The sequence below is a fragment of the Anolis sagrei genome, chromosome 3 (assembly GCF_037176765.1).
Source record: "Anolis sagrei isolate rAnoSag1 chromosome 3, rAnoSag1.mat, whole genome shotgun sequence".
NCBI classification, from domain to species: Eukaryota; Metazoa; Chordata; class Lepidosauria; order Squamata; family Dactyloidae; genus Anolis; species Anolis sagrei.
In genome coordinates, this window is record NC_090023.1 from 33,180,046 (window position 1) to 33,194,692 (window position 14,647).

At 40.2% G+C, this 14,647-nt stretch overlaps 1 protein-coding gene across 1 annotated transcript in view; it reads left to right on the plus strand.

The window, feature by feature from the left end:
• Positions 1 to 14,647, plus strand: part of FRY (FRY microtubule binding protein) — a 279,389-nt gene that overhangs the window by 21,005 nt on the left and 243,737 nt on the right. Inside the window, exon 2 of the mRNA XM_060770859.2 lies at positions 7,695 to 7,875. The gene's annotated coding sequence lies outside the window, so the exon portion shown is untranslated. The remainder of the gene's footprint in view (positions 1 to 7,694; positions 7,876 to 14,647) is intronic.

Genomic DNA, 14,647 nt, shown 5'->3' on the forward strand with positions numbered 1-14,647 from the left:
GCGGACTGGTGCCCCAATATTAAAGGATAGAGCTAATGAGTAAAGTACAATATCATATAGCAATGATGAGGATAAAAGCAATTTACCATTAAGGATTTGGGTACAGCAATTGTAATGTGCTTGAGGACAATTTTTTTGGGTTCTAACTGAGGCCTACTGTCCAGGGAATTGCCTAGTCAAAAGCACAGCTGAACATCCATGTCTTTAAGTCCTTGCAGAAGGTGGACAGGGAGGGTGCTAGGCTAATCTCCCCGGGGAGGGAGTTCCAGAGCAGGGGGGCCACAATTGAGAAGGCCCTCTCACTTATCCCCACCAACCATGCCTGAGACAGAGGTGGAAGCAAGAGAAGAACCTCTCTGGAAGATCTTAAAGAGCATGTGGGTTTGTAGGGGAAGATGTGGTTGTGAAGATAGGCAGGTCCCGAACTGTTTAGAGCTTTATAGGTGATGACCTCCACCTTGAATTGGGACTCGAAACTTATCAGCAACCAGTTTGCTAGGATGTCTGCATGGGGCGCATGACTGACTAAATGTAAGCCATCATCCTTAAGAATTGCCTTCACTGAACTGTGATCCCAAGTAATGCCCACCGCAGTTGTTAGATGGTCGTTATCATAATGTGCCATTGAAAAACAGACTTTGCATTTTAGCCAGTGGCCAGTGGAAGACATTGTGCACTAGATGCTAAACTGCCCATTGTGTAGTGACCCGAGAGAAAGATCTTTGAAACCCTTGCTGATAAGGACAATGGCAACTCTCTTGTAGAAACGGTTCATTTTTTGCCAAGCGACTCAAATGATTATGTAACATATAATGTGGCCCTCTTTGTTTTGTTTGCAAAGAAGACCAGAAAAAGAGAGCTAGATAAAATTGCCATCAACTGCTACAGAGACTCAAGGGGCTGATTTGACCCTCCCCCAGTAACTATCAATAATTCACATTATTATTTGCTCTTTGTGTGAGCACGTAACTCTCCTGTGTTTGTTATCTATAGCTTCCTGTTTGCTTTGAGGGAACTATTCTGTGCACTCTGCAGTGGTACTTTTTGTCTTGGCCTTGGGCTAGTACAATAAACTATTTGATTGGATGAAGGTCTTAACACATGGAAAGTCATAGTTTTGAACACCCATCTATCCTTATTTTTAGTACTTTTCCCAGTGCTGTAGGGGTTTTGTAGTTTTTTCAAGCTATATGGCCATGTTCCAGAAGCATTCTCTCCTGACATTATGCCTGTCATAGATGCAGGCGAAACATCAGGAGGGAATGCTCCTAGAACATGGCCTTATAGTCCGAAAAACCTACAACAACCCAGTGATTCCAGCCATGGAAGCCTTCAACAATATTGTAATATTGCAATAACACATGCTTGATATAATCTATTTTCTATAATCTGCCAGGGCTCATTCAGACTTATTGCTATAACGATGTGTTTCTCTGGTACACTTCCTCATTTTCTTCCAAGATCCCAATAATGATCTGTTTCACCTCATTTTGTACTCCTCATACTCTCTTTTTTTTTATTCCTGTGAAAAATAACACTATTCTCTTTTAAGCACAATTCAGATAGCAGGCATCATAAAGGCAGCTCATTTTGACTCATTTTTGAGCTTCTGCTAGTGATGTGGGCTGGTGTATCAGCTGTGTGTGTGTCTAATTTCCTTGCCCTCTTGACTTTTCCAGCTTTTCTCCCAAGGTGGAATATTCACAGGGTCTCCAAAGGCTTCTGTTTTACTTTTACTTTTTAAAAACTTTTACTTTTTAAAAACCAGCAACAACAAGAAGGGCTATGCTGGGAAATGGAGAGAAAAGTTGGTTTGTCAGTATAAGTAGAAGCAGGGGACAGGTTGAAGCAGTCATAGAATCATAGAATCAAAGAGTTGGAAGAGACCTCATGGGCCATCCAGTCCAACCCCCTGCCAAGAAGCAGGAATATTGCATTCAAATCACCCCTGACAAATGGCCACCCAGCCTCTGCTTAAAAGCTTCCAAAGAAGGAGCCTCCACCACACTCCAGGGCAGAGAGTTCCACTGCCGAATGGCTCTCACAGTCAGGAAGTTCTTCCTAATGTTCAGATGGAATCTCCTCTCTTGTAGTTTGAAGCCATTGTTCCGCGTCCTAGTCTGCAAGGAAGCAGAAAACAAGTTTGCTCCCTCCTCTCTGTGGCTTCCTCTCACATATTTATACATGGCTATCATATCTTTTCTCAGCCTTCTCTTCTTCAGGCTAAACATGCCCAGTTCCCTAAGCCGCTCCTCGTAGGGCTTGTTCTCCAGAGCCTTGATCATTTTAGTCGCCCTCCTCTGGACACATTCCAGCTTGTCAATATCTCTCTTGAAGTCAGGTCCCAACTTCCTGTTTTGCTTTTGCTTTTTGGTGATTCAACACTAAAATAGTGGTTTTCTTTTAAAAAGAGACATTGGAAGGAGTGCAGATGGAAATATATGGTAGTTAAGCTTTTTAAAAAAATGTCAGGAGAAAATATAACATCAGATAATAGTGCAGGACACCTTGTTCAAAATGACCCTGTTCTATATGAAGATTAATATTAAACGAGACAGCTGCTTAGTCTCATTTAACTTGTGTGTGTGTGTGGAGAGACTTGAGAAACTACAAGTTGCTTCTGATGTGAGAGCATTGGCCGTCTGCAAGGACGTTGACTAGGGGATGTTCAGATGTTTTACTATCCTATGGGAGGCTTCTCTTATGTCGTTCAGCATTAAAAAGACATAAAGAAATTCAATAGAATCTTTGGAATTAAATGAGAAGAAATTTCTAACAAGCTTTTGCAGACTATAGTCTATTTTCTCTGCTGCATACAGAACTTTATGATAATGTTATACTAGAAAATATATGGCAGAAATAGCTTCCTAATTAATATCAGAGGTACTACTGGGTTCTTTGATGTCTTTTTATAGATATACTAGTCCATAAAATCCACTATATCACTAGGTGGGAAAGCCTGGAAAGCCTAATGCCAGCTGCAGTAATGCATCTTAAGACCATTGATGTTCAAGGGCAGAGATGCACTTAAACCACATAAAACTTTAACCAAAGCTTAAAAAGAAGCAAAACTTTACAGTTAAAAGACCAGAAGATGGTGCCAGAGGAATGGAGGCAGTAACTTTATTCTGTCTGTATACTTTTGAGATGATTCCTGCCAGACTTATCGAAACTGTCACAAATGATTTAATTGTGGGTAATACCTTGAAAGTAATTGTTTATATTGTATGAAAATATATTCTTTTCTTTCTTGACAGACCAACTTCTTATTATACAAATATTTTACTTGAATAAAGTATTTGTGCATGTATATACCTCAAAGTAATTTATACTCTGAAAATGTCCAGATATGAAAGGGAAAGCTCTATTTAGGTGTCAGCCAACATGGTTTTCCAGCTGCTCTAAAAATGTTCGTTTCGCTCTCATCTTCCCCCTTTATCCACACTTTCAATAGATGAAAATTGAGTTCAAAGAGCAAAAGGAGTTATACTCAATTCAGCAAGGGGTATAGAAGAGCAGGACTGAGTCTTGTCTTTCTCTGGCCCCATCTACATTGCCATTTAATGCTGCCTCATAATGCACTTTATCTGAATTATGAAATTGTATCGCAGGCCATACAGATCTGGCCTCTATCAACTCAGGCAAAAATGAAATGCTGCAGAATTTCCTTAGCTTGTGCATCTTTCTTTACACATATATTTTGCCATCTTGATCACATTCTGAGGTTGCTTGGCCACACATGTACGAAGTTTCATTTGTGAAGTTTAGGGTGGTAGCCTAACGTTCATGCTATTCATGCAGTTCATGCTATTCATGAACTGTCAGGGGTAATTTGAATGCAATATTCCTGCTTCTTGGCAGGAGGTTGGACTGGATGGCCCATGAGGTCTCTTCCAACTCTTTGATTCTATGATTCTATGATTCATGCCAGATACACAGTAGAACCTCTACATAAGAATGTCCCAATGTATGTTTTAACTTACAAAACCTCACTTAGAGGGACATTTTGACATCCGAATGCCGTTTTGACCTATGAACAGGGTGAAAGAAGCCTCTTTGCCCCCTAAACCAGTTCTAACATGAAGGCAAACTCCTCAATTGAATTCAAAGAACAAAAGTTTATAGGGAAAACCTGGACTGGATTTCTCTCCGGAGCAGCTCTGACCCGCACATAGCGGGGGCACATTAGTTTTACATTGAGTGGAGAAAGTTCTTTTTTCCTGTGCCAATCAATTTCAATGGATCATTCCATATTCTAGTATTGTAATGCTGTGGCCAAGCTAGTGTGATATAGTGATTAGAGTGCTGGACTATGACTTTGGATACAAGGGTTCAAATCTCCATTCAGCTATCGCAACCCTCTGTTCTAACTGTGGCGTAATGTAAAAATAAACCACATGTAGTTCACATTTGATCAGTCCACACACTGTCTTGCTAGAGAAAGAAAACATGCCACACAGATGAACAATAAAGAACAATTAGTATACTCTTTGTAGTTCAGAACAACATATGTACAATGTGATCAGTTGCGTGCACACTAACTGATTTCTTGCATACTCCAACACTAACTTTGCGCAGCTTGAAAGGAAGGCAAAGGCAACCCCACCCCTAAATAAATCTTGCCAAGAAAACCCCACTTCACTGTAGAATTGCCATAAAATGGAAATGACTTCAAGGTACACAAGAACAAAAAATAGAGTCATCCTGATGAAGTGATTTGCTCATTGGACTATGACCCTGGAAACCAGGAACTGAATCCACACTCGCCAAGAAGACCCTTGGGTGATTCACACTTTTTCAGCCTCAGAGGATGGGGAAAGACAACCCCTGTCTGAACCAATCTTGCCTAACAAACCCATGAAAGCTTTGCCTTAGGGCAGACAAGTGCAAACTTTCTGACTTGGAGGACCACATGCTAGCACTCCCTGCTAGGAGGACTGGCTGCCCGGTGATGGAAGGAAGGAAGGGAAGGAGGAAATAAAGAGAGAGGGAAGGAAGGATGAAAGGGAGGAAGGGAAGGAAGGAAGGAAAAGAGGAAGGAAAAAGAGAAATAAGGAAGAAAGGATTGAAGAGAAGGATGGAAAGAAGGAAGGGAAGAATATAGGAAAGAGAGAAGGAAAGAAAGACAAAAGGGAAGGAAAGAAGGGAGGAAGGAGGGGGAGAGGGTGAAAAGAGGGAAGGACAAAAGGGTGGAAGGGAAGGATGGAAGGAGAAAGGGAGGGGAGGGAGGTAAAGAGGAAGGAAAGACAAAGGAGAGAACTGGGAAAAGGTGGAAGGGAAGGATGGAAGGAGAAAGGGAGGGGAGGGAGGTAAAGAGGAAGGAAAGACAAAGGAGAGAACTGGGAAAAGGTGGAAGGGAAGGAAGGAAGGGAAGAAAGAAGAAAGGAATGACGAAAGGGAGGAAGAGACGGATAAAGGGGAGGGAAGGAGGAAGGAAAGAGAGAAGAAAGGAAGGATAGGATGGTGTGAGAGAGTAAGACCTGAGAAAAGGGCCAAAGGGGCTACATCCAGCCTCCAGGTCTGGGTTTACTCATACTTGCCTTAGGGTCACCATAAATTGGAAACAACTTGAAGACACACAACAGGAAGAACCTTCCATATCATGCATAATTGTATACATATCAATCATGTCCCATTTCTGAAATCATTCAGATTACAGAGAAGGCTTATTTTAACCTGCAGTTCTTTTTCCTTGTCACTGAAGAGAATATCACTCTCATACACACTTTGAGATAAGTAAAAAAAGAAATAAGCATATGCATTTCAAATTCCAAATGATCTGAATCCTTAGTTCCAGATATAAGAGTAAGGCCTTCTTTATGTGTTCAGGCTTTTGATTGTTAGTAAACATGTTGTGCATTTATTTATTTTTACTGCTGGTTAAAGGGGTAACATTTTTTTTCTTGTGAGAAGTGTTTTTATCTTTTGGGGAGGCTGTTTCTTTGTGTGATGAATTTACACATTAACTTAAATTTGAAGCTCTAATTTTAAAATACATTTAGACTGTAATTAAATGTTGTTAGAAGTACTAATTCCTTATGGCATTCTGGAATATATCCCACAAAACTCTGCTTCTGTTGTCCCTTAGTTCCCTGATAGGCAGCTCTCAACTATTCCTGCCTTTCTATTGTATGTTAGCGTATTGTGGCACAATAAAGGCATTTAGGGGGCCATCTGTATAATAAATGATACGTGGTAGCAGGGAATTTGCTGTAATTTCATCTATTTCAGGGTCTCGTTTCCTTAATTTGTGACATGGAGCCTTTTACCAGATCATGACGTCTATTCAGCAGTGAAAACCTTCCCCCATCCCAGCCCCAACCAATTGAAATATGAATGGCTCATGTTCCTCCGAGGAGGCAGATTAAGAGGAAGGAAATAACAGGGTTGGCAAAAGATACCATCTGTTGGACGGCTAGCTACACTTTCGCATCTGATCTGATAGAAGAATGGGTAGCTTTTCTGACCTTTGGGATATAATTTTGATATCTGATCAAACAGAACACAGGCAGTCAGGTATCTTATCTATTATTTACATCAAATGGAAATGTCTCCTGCCTGCTATTGCTAATGGGAAGAGGGGTCTTCTGAAATGCCTCCACAAAGCATAATTAAACAATAGCACTGCATTTCTACTATTTGCTTTTACATATACCACTATTCCAATAAAAAGGTAGAAATATAAAAAAATAAAAATGAATTCAGCACTGCAGAATTCAGGATACTGATAAAAAGTTATTGAAAATATAATAATAAGAAGGAGAAGGAGAAGAATTTAATATAACCCAGCCTCTCTCCCCAAGGGGTCTCAGGGCGGCTTCGAAGTAAAAAAAAAGGCAAACATTCAATGCCAGTACAAAAAAGAAGGCCCTCCTCTTTGTCCCACCCTCTTCACAGTCGACTGGTGGGAACGAGAGACAGGGCCTTTTCAGTGGGTGCCCCTAGGCTGTGGAACCCCCTCCCCAGTGACATCAGGAAGGCCCCATCCCTCCTGGTCTTTAGAAAAACTCTTAAGGCCTGACCTTGTACGTAGGCATTGGCGAATAGTATATTACGGAATTAGACTTTAACAGCCTGAATAATGACTATAGATTTTGGAAAATGACTATGGATTAGTATGAGATCAAGACTCGGCACTTTATATGGCTTTTAATCTTTTTTATTGTTTATGTCTTTTAATTGCTCATATGTTTTATTTGATGGTGTGTGTCCTATTGTTATGTCCATGTGGCATTGAATTTTGCTGGAGTTCGTAAGCCACCTTGAGTTCCCGGCAGGGTGAGAAAGGTGAGGTAGAAATGAAATGAAATAAATAACAGACAATTTACAGACAATTAAATGTAGATCAATCAAAAATATAATATAAAACGTATAATAAAAGACAAAATTACATAGATTAAAATACATGTCAAAATATATATCAAAATATTACAACAATCACTTACAGACTTTCTAAAAATTGAATACAGACTTTCTAAAAATTGAAACTCTAGTAAGCAACTATAATGTAATATGTATAACTTTATGACTAACAGTTTATTATAAAACATTTCTGTGTGGAGAATGGCCATTAAAAACACAGGGTTCTACAAATAATAAATCCTAGATAAGAACATATCTTTGAGAGATAACAGTAATTGATTATCCAGTGGTGATAATGAAGCTAAGTTCATGTTTACTGTTTCTTTCCCCAGGTAGTACAGATGGTTCACAAAGGCAAAACAATACCTTCAGTCTCCAGGAAGCAAGCAAGGTAGCATCCATATCACTGGCAATTCACGTGGCTCTAGCTATGTCAACAGAAATATGTCAACCATGTTTCTGAGAAGCACATCCCAGCACTGAAGAGACATTGAACGTGCTGCCTGCGGCGAGGTAAGATTTATGTTTCTTGGTGTGAAGACTTAGTATTAGTTACATTTTTCATCAACTGTCAATATGTAGTTTATTATAATGTCTTTAATACAATGCAATTGGAATCAAGTAATATTTCTGATTTAACTACACACACTCTACCACTCACTACTTCTTGTTCTGGATTATAGTGAGCATATTCTTGTGATTTGTAATTTTACACTAGAACCTGTTGTTGTTCAAGGAAATTACAGTGCCTGATGCAGCTGCCAGCTGTGTAGGGAAAGAGATGTATGCGGTACAATTCAAATGTCTCCTACTGCTATTTAATAGGAAAACAGTTACTACATAGCAAATGGTGCTTTGCTGCTCTGGCATGTTCTGGGGAATATACAGCCCTGTTCCAACTGTATTTTATCTGGAAAACAGGTCTTTCATCTATTTGACTTTTCATCACCATATGCATGCTAAGAAGATCATCTGTGCCAAGATACCTCTCACGCAGTTGTTCTTAAGTAAGGCTAAATGCCTATAAGGGGCTGCGGTGGCACAGCGGGTTAAATCACTAAGCTGACCGGAAGGTTGGCACTTCAAATCCGAGGAACGGGATGAGCTTTCGCTGTTAGTCCCTGCTGTTAGGTACTGCTTTGGTGGGAAGATAATGGCGATACATGCAGTCATGCCAACCACATGACCTAGGAGGCGTCTATGGTCAGTGTTGGCTCTTTGGCTTAGAAATTGAGATGAGCACAAAACCCCAGAGTCGGACACGACTAGACTTAATGTCAAGGGGAAACCTTTACCTTTACCTTAAATGCCTATACTTTTAGCAGTTACATTCTGTCTTGTAAGTCTTTAAAGGTAGATACGTCTGGGTAGATAAGGGTAAATAATAGATCATGTTGCTTGTTCTGGAAAAGAGTAAAACAGCTACCCCTTTGAACATTTGGCCAATCTAATATGACAGATGTTTTCCACCCTTAACACCACCTAGAATTATTGTACATAAATATTGCTACTGTTATTTCCCTGACAGAGTTTACATTGGCTAAATGCTATTCTTCTCTTAGGTAGATTAAACTTGGCAAGACATACAGACATTTTAGATCTTCCTATTAAAGTCCCAAGACAAATAGGTGTGAACTAAAAATACTTTATCTTTTCTTTATCATTGTTTGGATCCATTTCCCAAAAAAACGGAAGATTCAAAACAAGCATTTACCCTACTAAGCATCTATCTACCTTATTCTCTTGCCTTTCCACCATCTCTTTCTTTCTTCAAAGCTGCATGACGTGATGGCCACCTTAGAGAGCAGAGACATGAGAGGCACGAAGTGTACTCCTCTCCTTCTTCTGTGCTGCTGCTTTGCCTCCATCACCGTGGCCATTTGCTGCCCAGAGTGGCCATTTGCTGCCCAGAGTGTAAACCCACTCCTCCGTTCTTTCTTCTTCCAGGATTCACCCCATGTCCCTGACATATTCTTCATTCTTATTTGTTGCTTCTGCATCTCTTGCCTCCTTACCTCCCTTTTCAGCTTCTGACATCAAATTCACTCATCTTCTGACATCGAATTCCATTTTCTGATATTAAATTCACTTGTTCTACCTTACTGCTCTTGCTTCAGTTTTGGCATTGGCAATGTGATCATGTTTTGCTTCCTGGACTCTCCTGTTCATGCTTTGCTCTTCTGTTCTAACTTACCGTTCTTCATGCTCCCAAAATGTGTCCCTCCCTTGATTCTTACACTCTGCTACTTACACCTCTTGCTTTCCTATCCTATCCGCTCTCCTTGCCTTTGCAATGTGTCTCTCTCTTGATTTCCCATTCTTACTTCCTGCCCTGAGCTACTCACTTGCCATCTCTCTTCCTTCCTTGCCTCTTCTTGCATCTTCTACTTCTTCTACAGACAAGAAAGGGGTACTCCTGGTCAGTTGCCAGGCCAAACAGGGTATAGGGTTACAGCCTGTGTTGGAGAGGGTTACACTCCCCCTGAAGATGCAGGTTCACAGCTTGACTCATTGTTGAGCCTGGAACCCCAGTTTTTGACAATGGCCAGGGGAGCATTCGCACAATTAAAACTTGTGCACCAGTTGTGCCCGTACCTTGGGAAGTCAGACTTAGTCTGACTACAGTAGTCCACACTGTGGTTACATCCCGTATAGATTACTGCAATGTGCTGTACGTGGGGTTGCCTTTGAAGACTGTTCGTAAGCTTCAAATGGTCCAACGGGCAGCAGCCAGGTTGCTCATTGGAGTGGCGTATAAGGAGCATAGAACTCCCCTGTTGTGTCATCTTCACTGCCTGCCAATCTGCTTCAGAGCATAATTCAAAATGCTAGCTTTAGCCTATAAAGCCCTAAATGTTTCCAGCCCAGCTTACCTGTCCGAATGAATCTCCTATGAACCATCTCAGAGTTTAACATCATCCATGGAGGCCCTTCTCTTAGTCCCGCCTCCTTCGCACGCGCCACTGAGCAGGGACAAGAGACAGGGCTTTCTCAGTGGTGGTCCCTAGGCTGTGAAATTCCCTTCCCAGGGATATTAGATCAGCCCTCTCCTTTCTGACCTTCTGTAAGAGAGAAAAAACATGGCTCTTTGGTCAAGCCTTTGGAGAAGTTGTGCAATAAACAGATAGAGAATTATGTGAAAGGACTATTGGAACAGCCCGGATTACGATTATGGATAGCGTGGTTTTTAAATGGTGATATTGGTTTAAATGTTTTGATGTATTCTATAATTCTATTTAAAATGCACATTTTAATTGTATATTGTTTTTAATGGCAGCAAATAGTTGCCTATGTGTAAAACCGTCTTGAGTCCCTTCCGGCATTGAGAAAGGCGAGGTAGAAATGTTGTAAGTAAATAAATAATATTCAGTCGCTTGCACTATTTGTTCTCAGTTTCCTTGTGCCCGAAAAATAGAAGACTTATTTCATGCAGAACGATATGACCAAAGAATGCCTGCACATTTTGCCCCATATTTTGGCTTCTACAAATGGCTACTTTTTTCAAAAAAACAGAGCTTTGAATCTATACCAAATGGCACAGGGTGGGATGCCTGGAATCTGGATAAAACATGGATATGCAGGCAGGATGCAATTTTCAATTCATAACAATAAGCAAGGTCATACTGTATTTTTCACATTTTATTTTATTCACCAAATTAATCAAGGCTCTTAATGTACCAAAAGCTGGACAAAACCCAAACTAAAAATAATCCAAATAGCCTCATTTAAAAGTATATATTGTTCTCTGAGCTCCGCTATTAGTTATGTTAGACACCACTCTATAATTGCTCATAATTGTCAAAAAGCTGAAAATATATTTCCAATTTTTCATGTCAAGGAGACTTTTCCACCAGAAGAGAGCATTTTTGTATTTAGAACCAAAAAGTCTGAAGCACTGGAGATGGAAAAAAAAGTGTGGTTCAGGCGACTGCCCTTGATTCCTGTCCATCTGTTGAGTGGTTGGCAGGAAGGAAACAAAATGGGGAAAACTTTTTGTGGAACTTGTTGATATGCTTCATGCTATTTAAGTTTACTTGTGTATTTCTAAAGAAAGGTCACACAGTGCAGACATTTAACATAATTGGGAATCTTTTACTCTTGAATAGGAGAATGGAATAACTTAAAAATAAAATAAGGCATTCTTCTAATTCTTGAACAGGCTTCAAAAGAATGTAGAAACAGGCAGGATTCTTTTGTCTCCACCTGGGGAGTGAACTTTGATACAACCCAAAAGCAGAAATATGCTGTGTTTTTTACTGCAGGGTTGTTTCTAGACTCTGTGTTGGGCTAATTTTAGAACTTTCATGAACAAAGCCATAAATCTTAAGGAAAATACTCAGTTAAAATTGGTTTATTGTATATGATATGTACAAAAACAAAACAAGTATATCTGACTTAGGAAATATTTTTCTTGTGCTTCATATCAAGCAGAATGGATTTTATTAGTATAAAAACATCATTTATTTCTTACCGACTCTTCCTATGGATGAAGACAGTTAACTAGAGATTAAAATACCGCTAAAAATTAACATATAATGCAGGTAGAAACTTGAACCCAACTAAAAATATTCAGTTTAAAGACCATTAACATCAATTAAGAAGTATACGTTTTAAAAACAATCCATCCAGACAGGAAACAATCAGGGTTCATCTAACACCTCCCAACAAAGGATTCTCCCAGGCTGGAAGCAACCAGAAATTGAAGCTGCAAAGCTATTCAATTCTAATCAAGCTGGCCAGTTGCAACATTCACAATTGCCTCAAACAGACAAGAGTTTTTTCTCCCACCCTGGACATTCCACAGATATAAAAACCTCACTTGCCCATTTTCCAACACTTCACTGTGGCAGAACAAAACATCACGTGTAGTTCACGTATTTACCAATCCAAACACTGTCTTGTTAGAGAAAAGATATGCCATGCAGATGATCAAGTAAAGAATAAGGTGTTTACTCTTTGTTATGCAGAGTAACATATACACAGTCATGTGAAGAGTTGCATTGACTCACACAATGTCCTTTGAGAGAGATTCAAATGGTCCTTAGGTGTCCATGTGAAGGATCTTCTTCCAGCAGCCAAGAAGCAAAAATACCAACGGTCTTGGCAAGCTCCTGCACAGAAAACTTAAACATGTAACTGTTGCCAAAATTCCTAGGCTCAGCTAGCTCCTGGGCATAGCCCAACCAAACAGCTTTGTGCTTTGCCCTTTTCAGTTAATACACTCAGCAACTGATTTTTACATTGTCCCACACTCATAACCTCAGAAGATGCCTGCCATAGATGTGGGCGAAACGTCAGGAGAAAATTCTTCTGGAATATGGCCAGACAGCCCAGAAAACTCACAGCAACCCAATCCATTCATAACTTTAAAAGACATAACTTTAAAAGTCCTAATTTAAAACGACCTGGATAGATTTGCTATAGCTTGATATCTAATGCTGTTTTAAACTCAGAGAACATATCCAGCTGTTGAATCTCTTCTGCCAAGTCATTCCACAATTTTTGTCACTTTTGAAAAGTGCAGTTCTAACTCCAATTAAAATTCACAGACCTGGATTGATCAACCTTTTCCTGCTCGTCTCCCAGATATTATGGAATTGTGCCTTGCTTCCTTCTTCCAAAGCTGCCTGTCCTGCAATAATGACATCTAATGTGGGATCAAACCACACAGAAGTCATTTGTGTTGTTCAAGGCCACATGTGTTTCTTATGGACTCTCCCCCATCTCATCAAAGGGGAGAGATATTGGAGAATACCTAATGTAGGAAAGACTTGGGAAACAGAGTTTAAAGTTTTGGCACCCAACTCGTGAAATGCAAATCACAACACAATTTCAAGATGGGAAGCTGCTACAGCTCCATAGGCAATTTGTTGAAATGTATGATGAGTCAGTCATTACAATGAGTCAGTCATTATGATGACTCAGTCACTATTATCTATTATAATAATCATCTGTTATTATTATCTGTTATACTGATTGCCAGAAGCTCTCCTGAGTCTTAAAAAGAAGTCCTTTTCAGCTCAACACGATTTCAGAAATGTAACCTGAGGTTTACTGAAGGTTAATAATGTGCAATACTACTGTTTCGTTTTTTTTTGTCATGTCAGTAGCGACCTGAGAAACTGCAAGTCGCTTCTGGTGTGAGAGAATTGGCCGTCTGCAAGGATGTTGCCAAGGGGACGCCCAGATGATTTGATGTTTTATCATCCTTGTGGGAGGCTTCTCTCATGACCCCGCATGAGGAGCTGGAGCTGATAGAAGGAGCTCATCCGCCTCTCCCCAGATTCGAACCTGCGACCTGTCGGTCTTCAGTCCTGCCGGCACAGGGGTTTAACCCACTCCCAGCTCTCTGTTCCTTCACAATGTATCATTAATAGTATAACCTGCTTCTAACAAATAGCTAGCTAGTGGTTTCCAAAGTGCTTTTACAGTCTGAGCAGAACAGTTGTCCAGTTTGGTTTTTGTGCTGTATGTCCCATACTGGGGTTTTCATCCAATTTTCTCAGAAGGTGATATTCCCCAAACTAAAGAAAATAGCCTCCGGTGGTGCAGCGGGTTAAAAAATTGAGCTGCTGAACTTGCTGACCAAAAGGTTGGTGGTTTGAATCCGGGGAGTGGGGTGAGCTCTCACTGTTAGACCCAGCTTCTGCCAACCTAGCAGTTCAAAAACATGCAAATGTGAATAGATCAATAGGTGCCGCTCTGGCGGGAAGGTAATGGTGCTCCATGCAGTGTTTAACAGTGTTCCTGTATTCCGGTGGTTCTCAACCTGTGAGTCCCCAGATGTTTTGGCCTTCAATTCCCAGAAGTCCTAACAGCTAGTAAACTACCTGGGATTTCTGGAAGTTGCAGGCCAAAATACCTGGGGACCCAAAGGTTGAGAACCACTACCGTATTCGATGTGCAATTTTTAAAAAAATATATAGTACTGATGCTTGTAAAGATAACATATCAGCTTTGTATGAAACACATGTGGAATCAAACCAAGACTCATAGAGGTCTCAATCATAGGAGATCAATTAGTTTGTATATATGTATGTAAGTATATGTAGATAGATGGATAGATAGTGTGTGTGTGGAGTCACATTGGATAACCTAGATAGATGTTCTCTCTATAAAAAAAAAAGCTTCTTTTTTTTTACTTTGGCGGGGATCCTGCTTCCGCATTCCTTGCAAAAGGAGAGGGCCTACTATATTTGTATTGTTTTTAAAGATGGCGTTTGAATAAATGCTTCTCACTGCTTTAGCTTCATGACAGTATGATGAGCTTGTGAATAGACTTGTT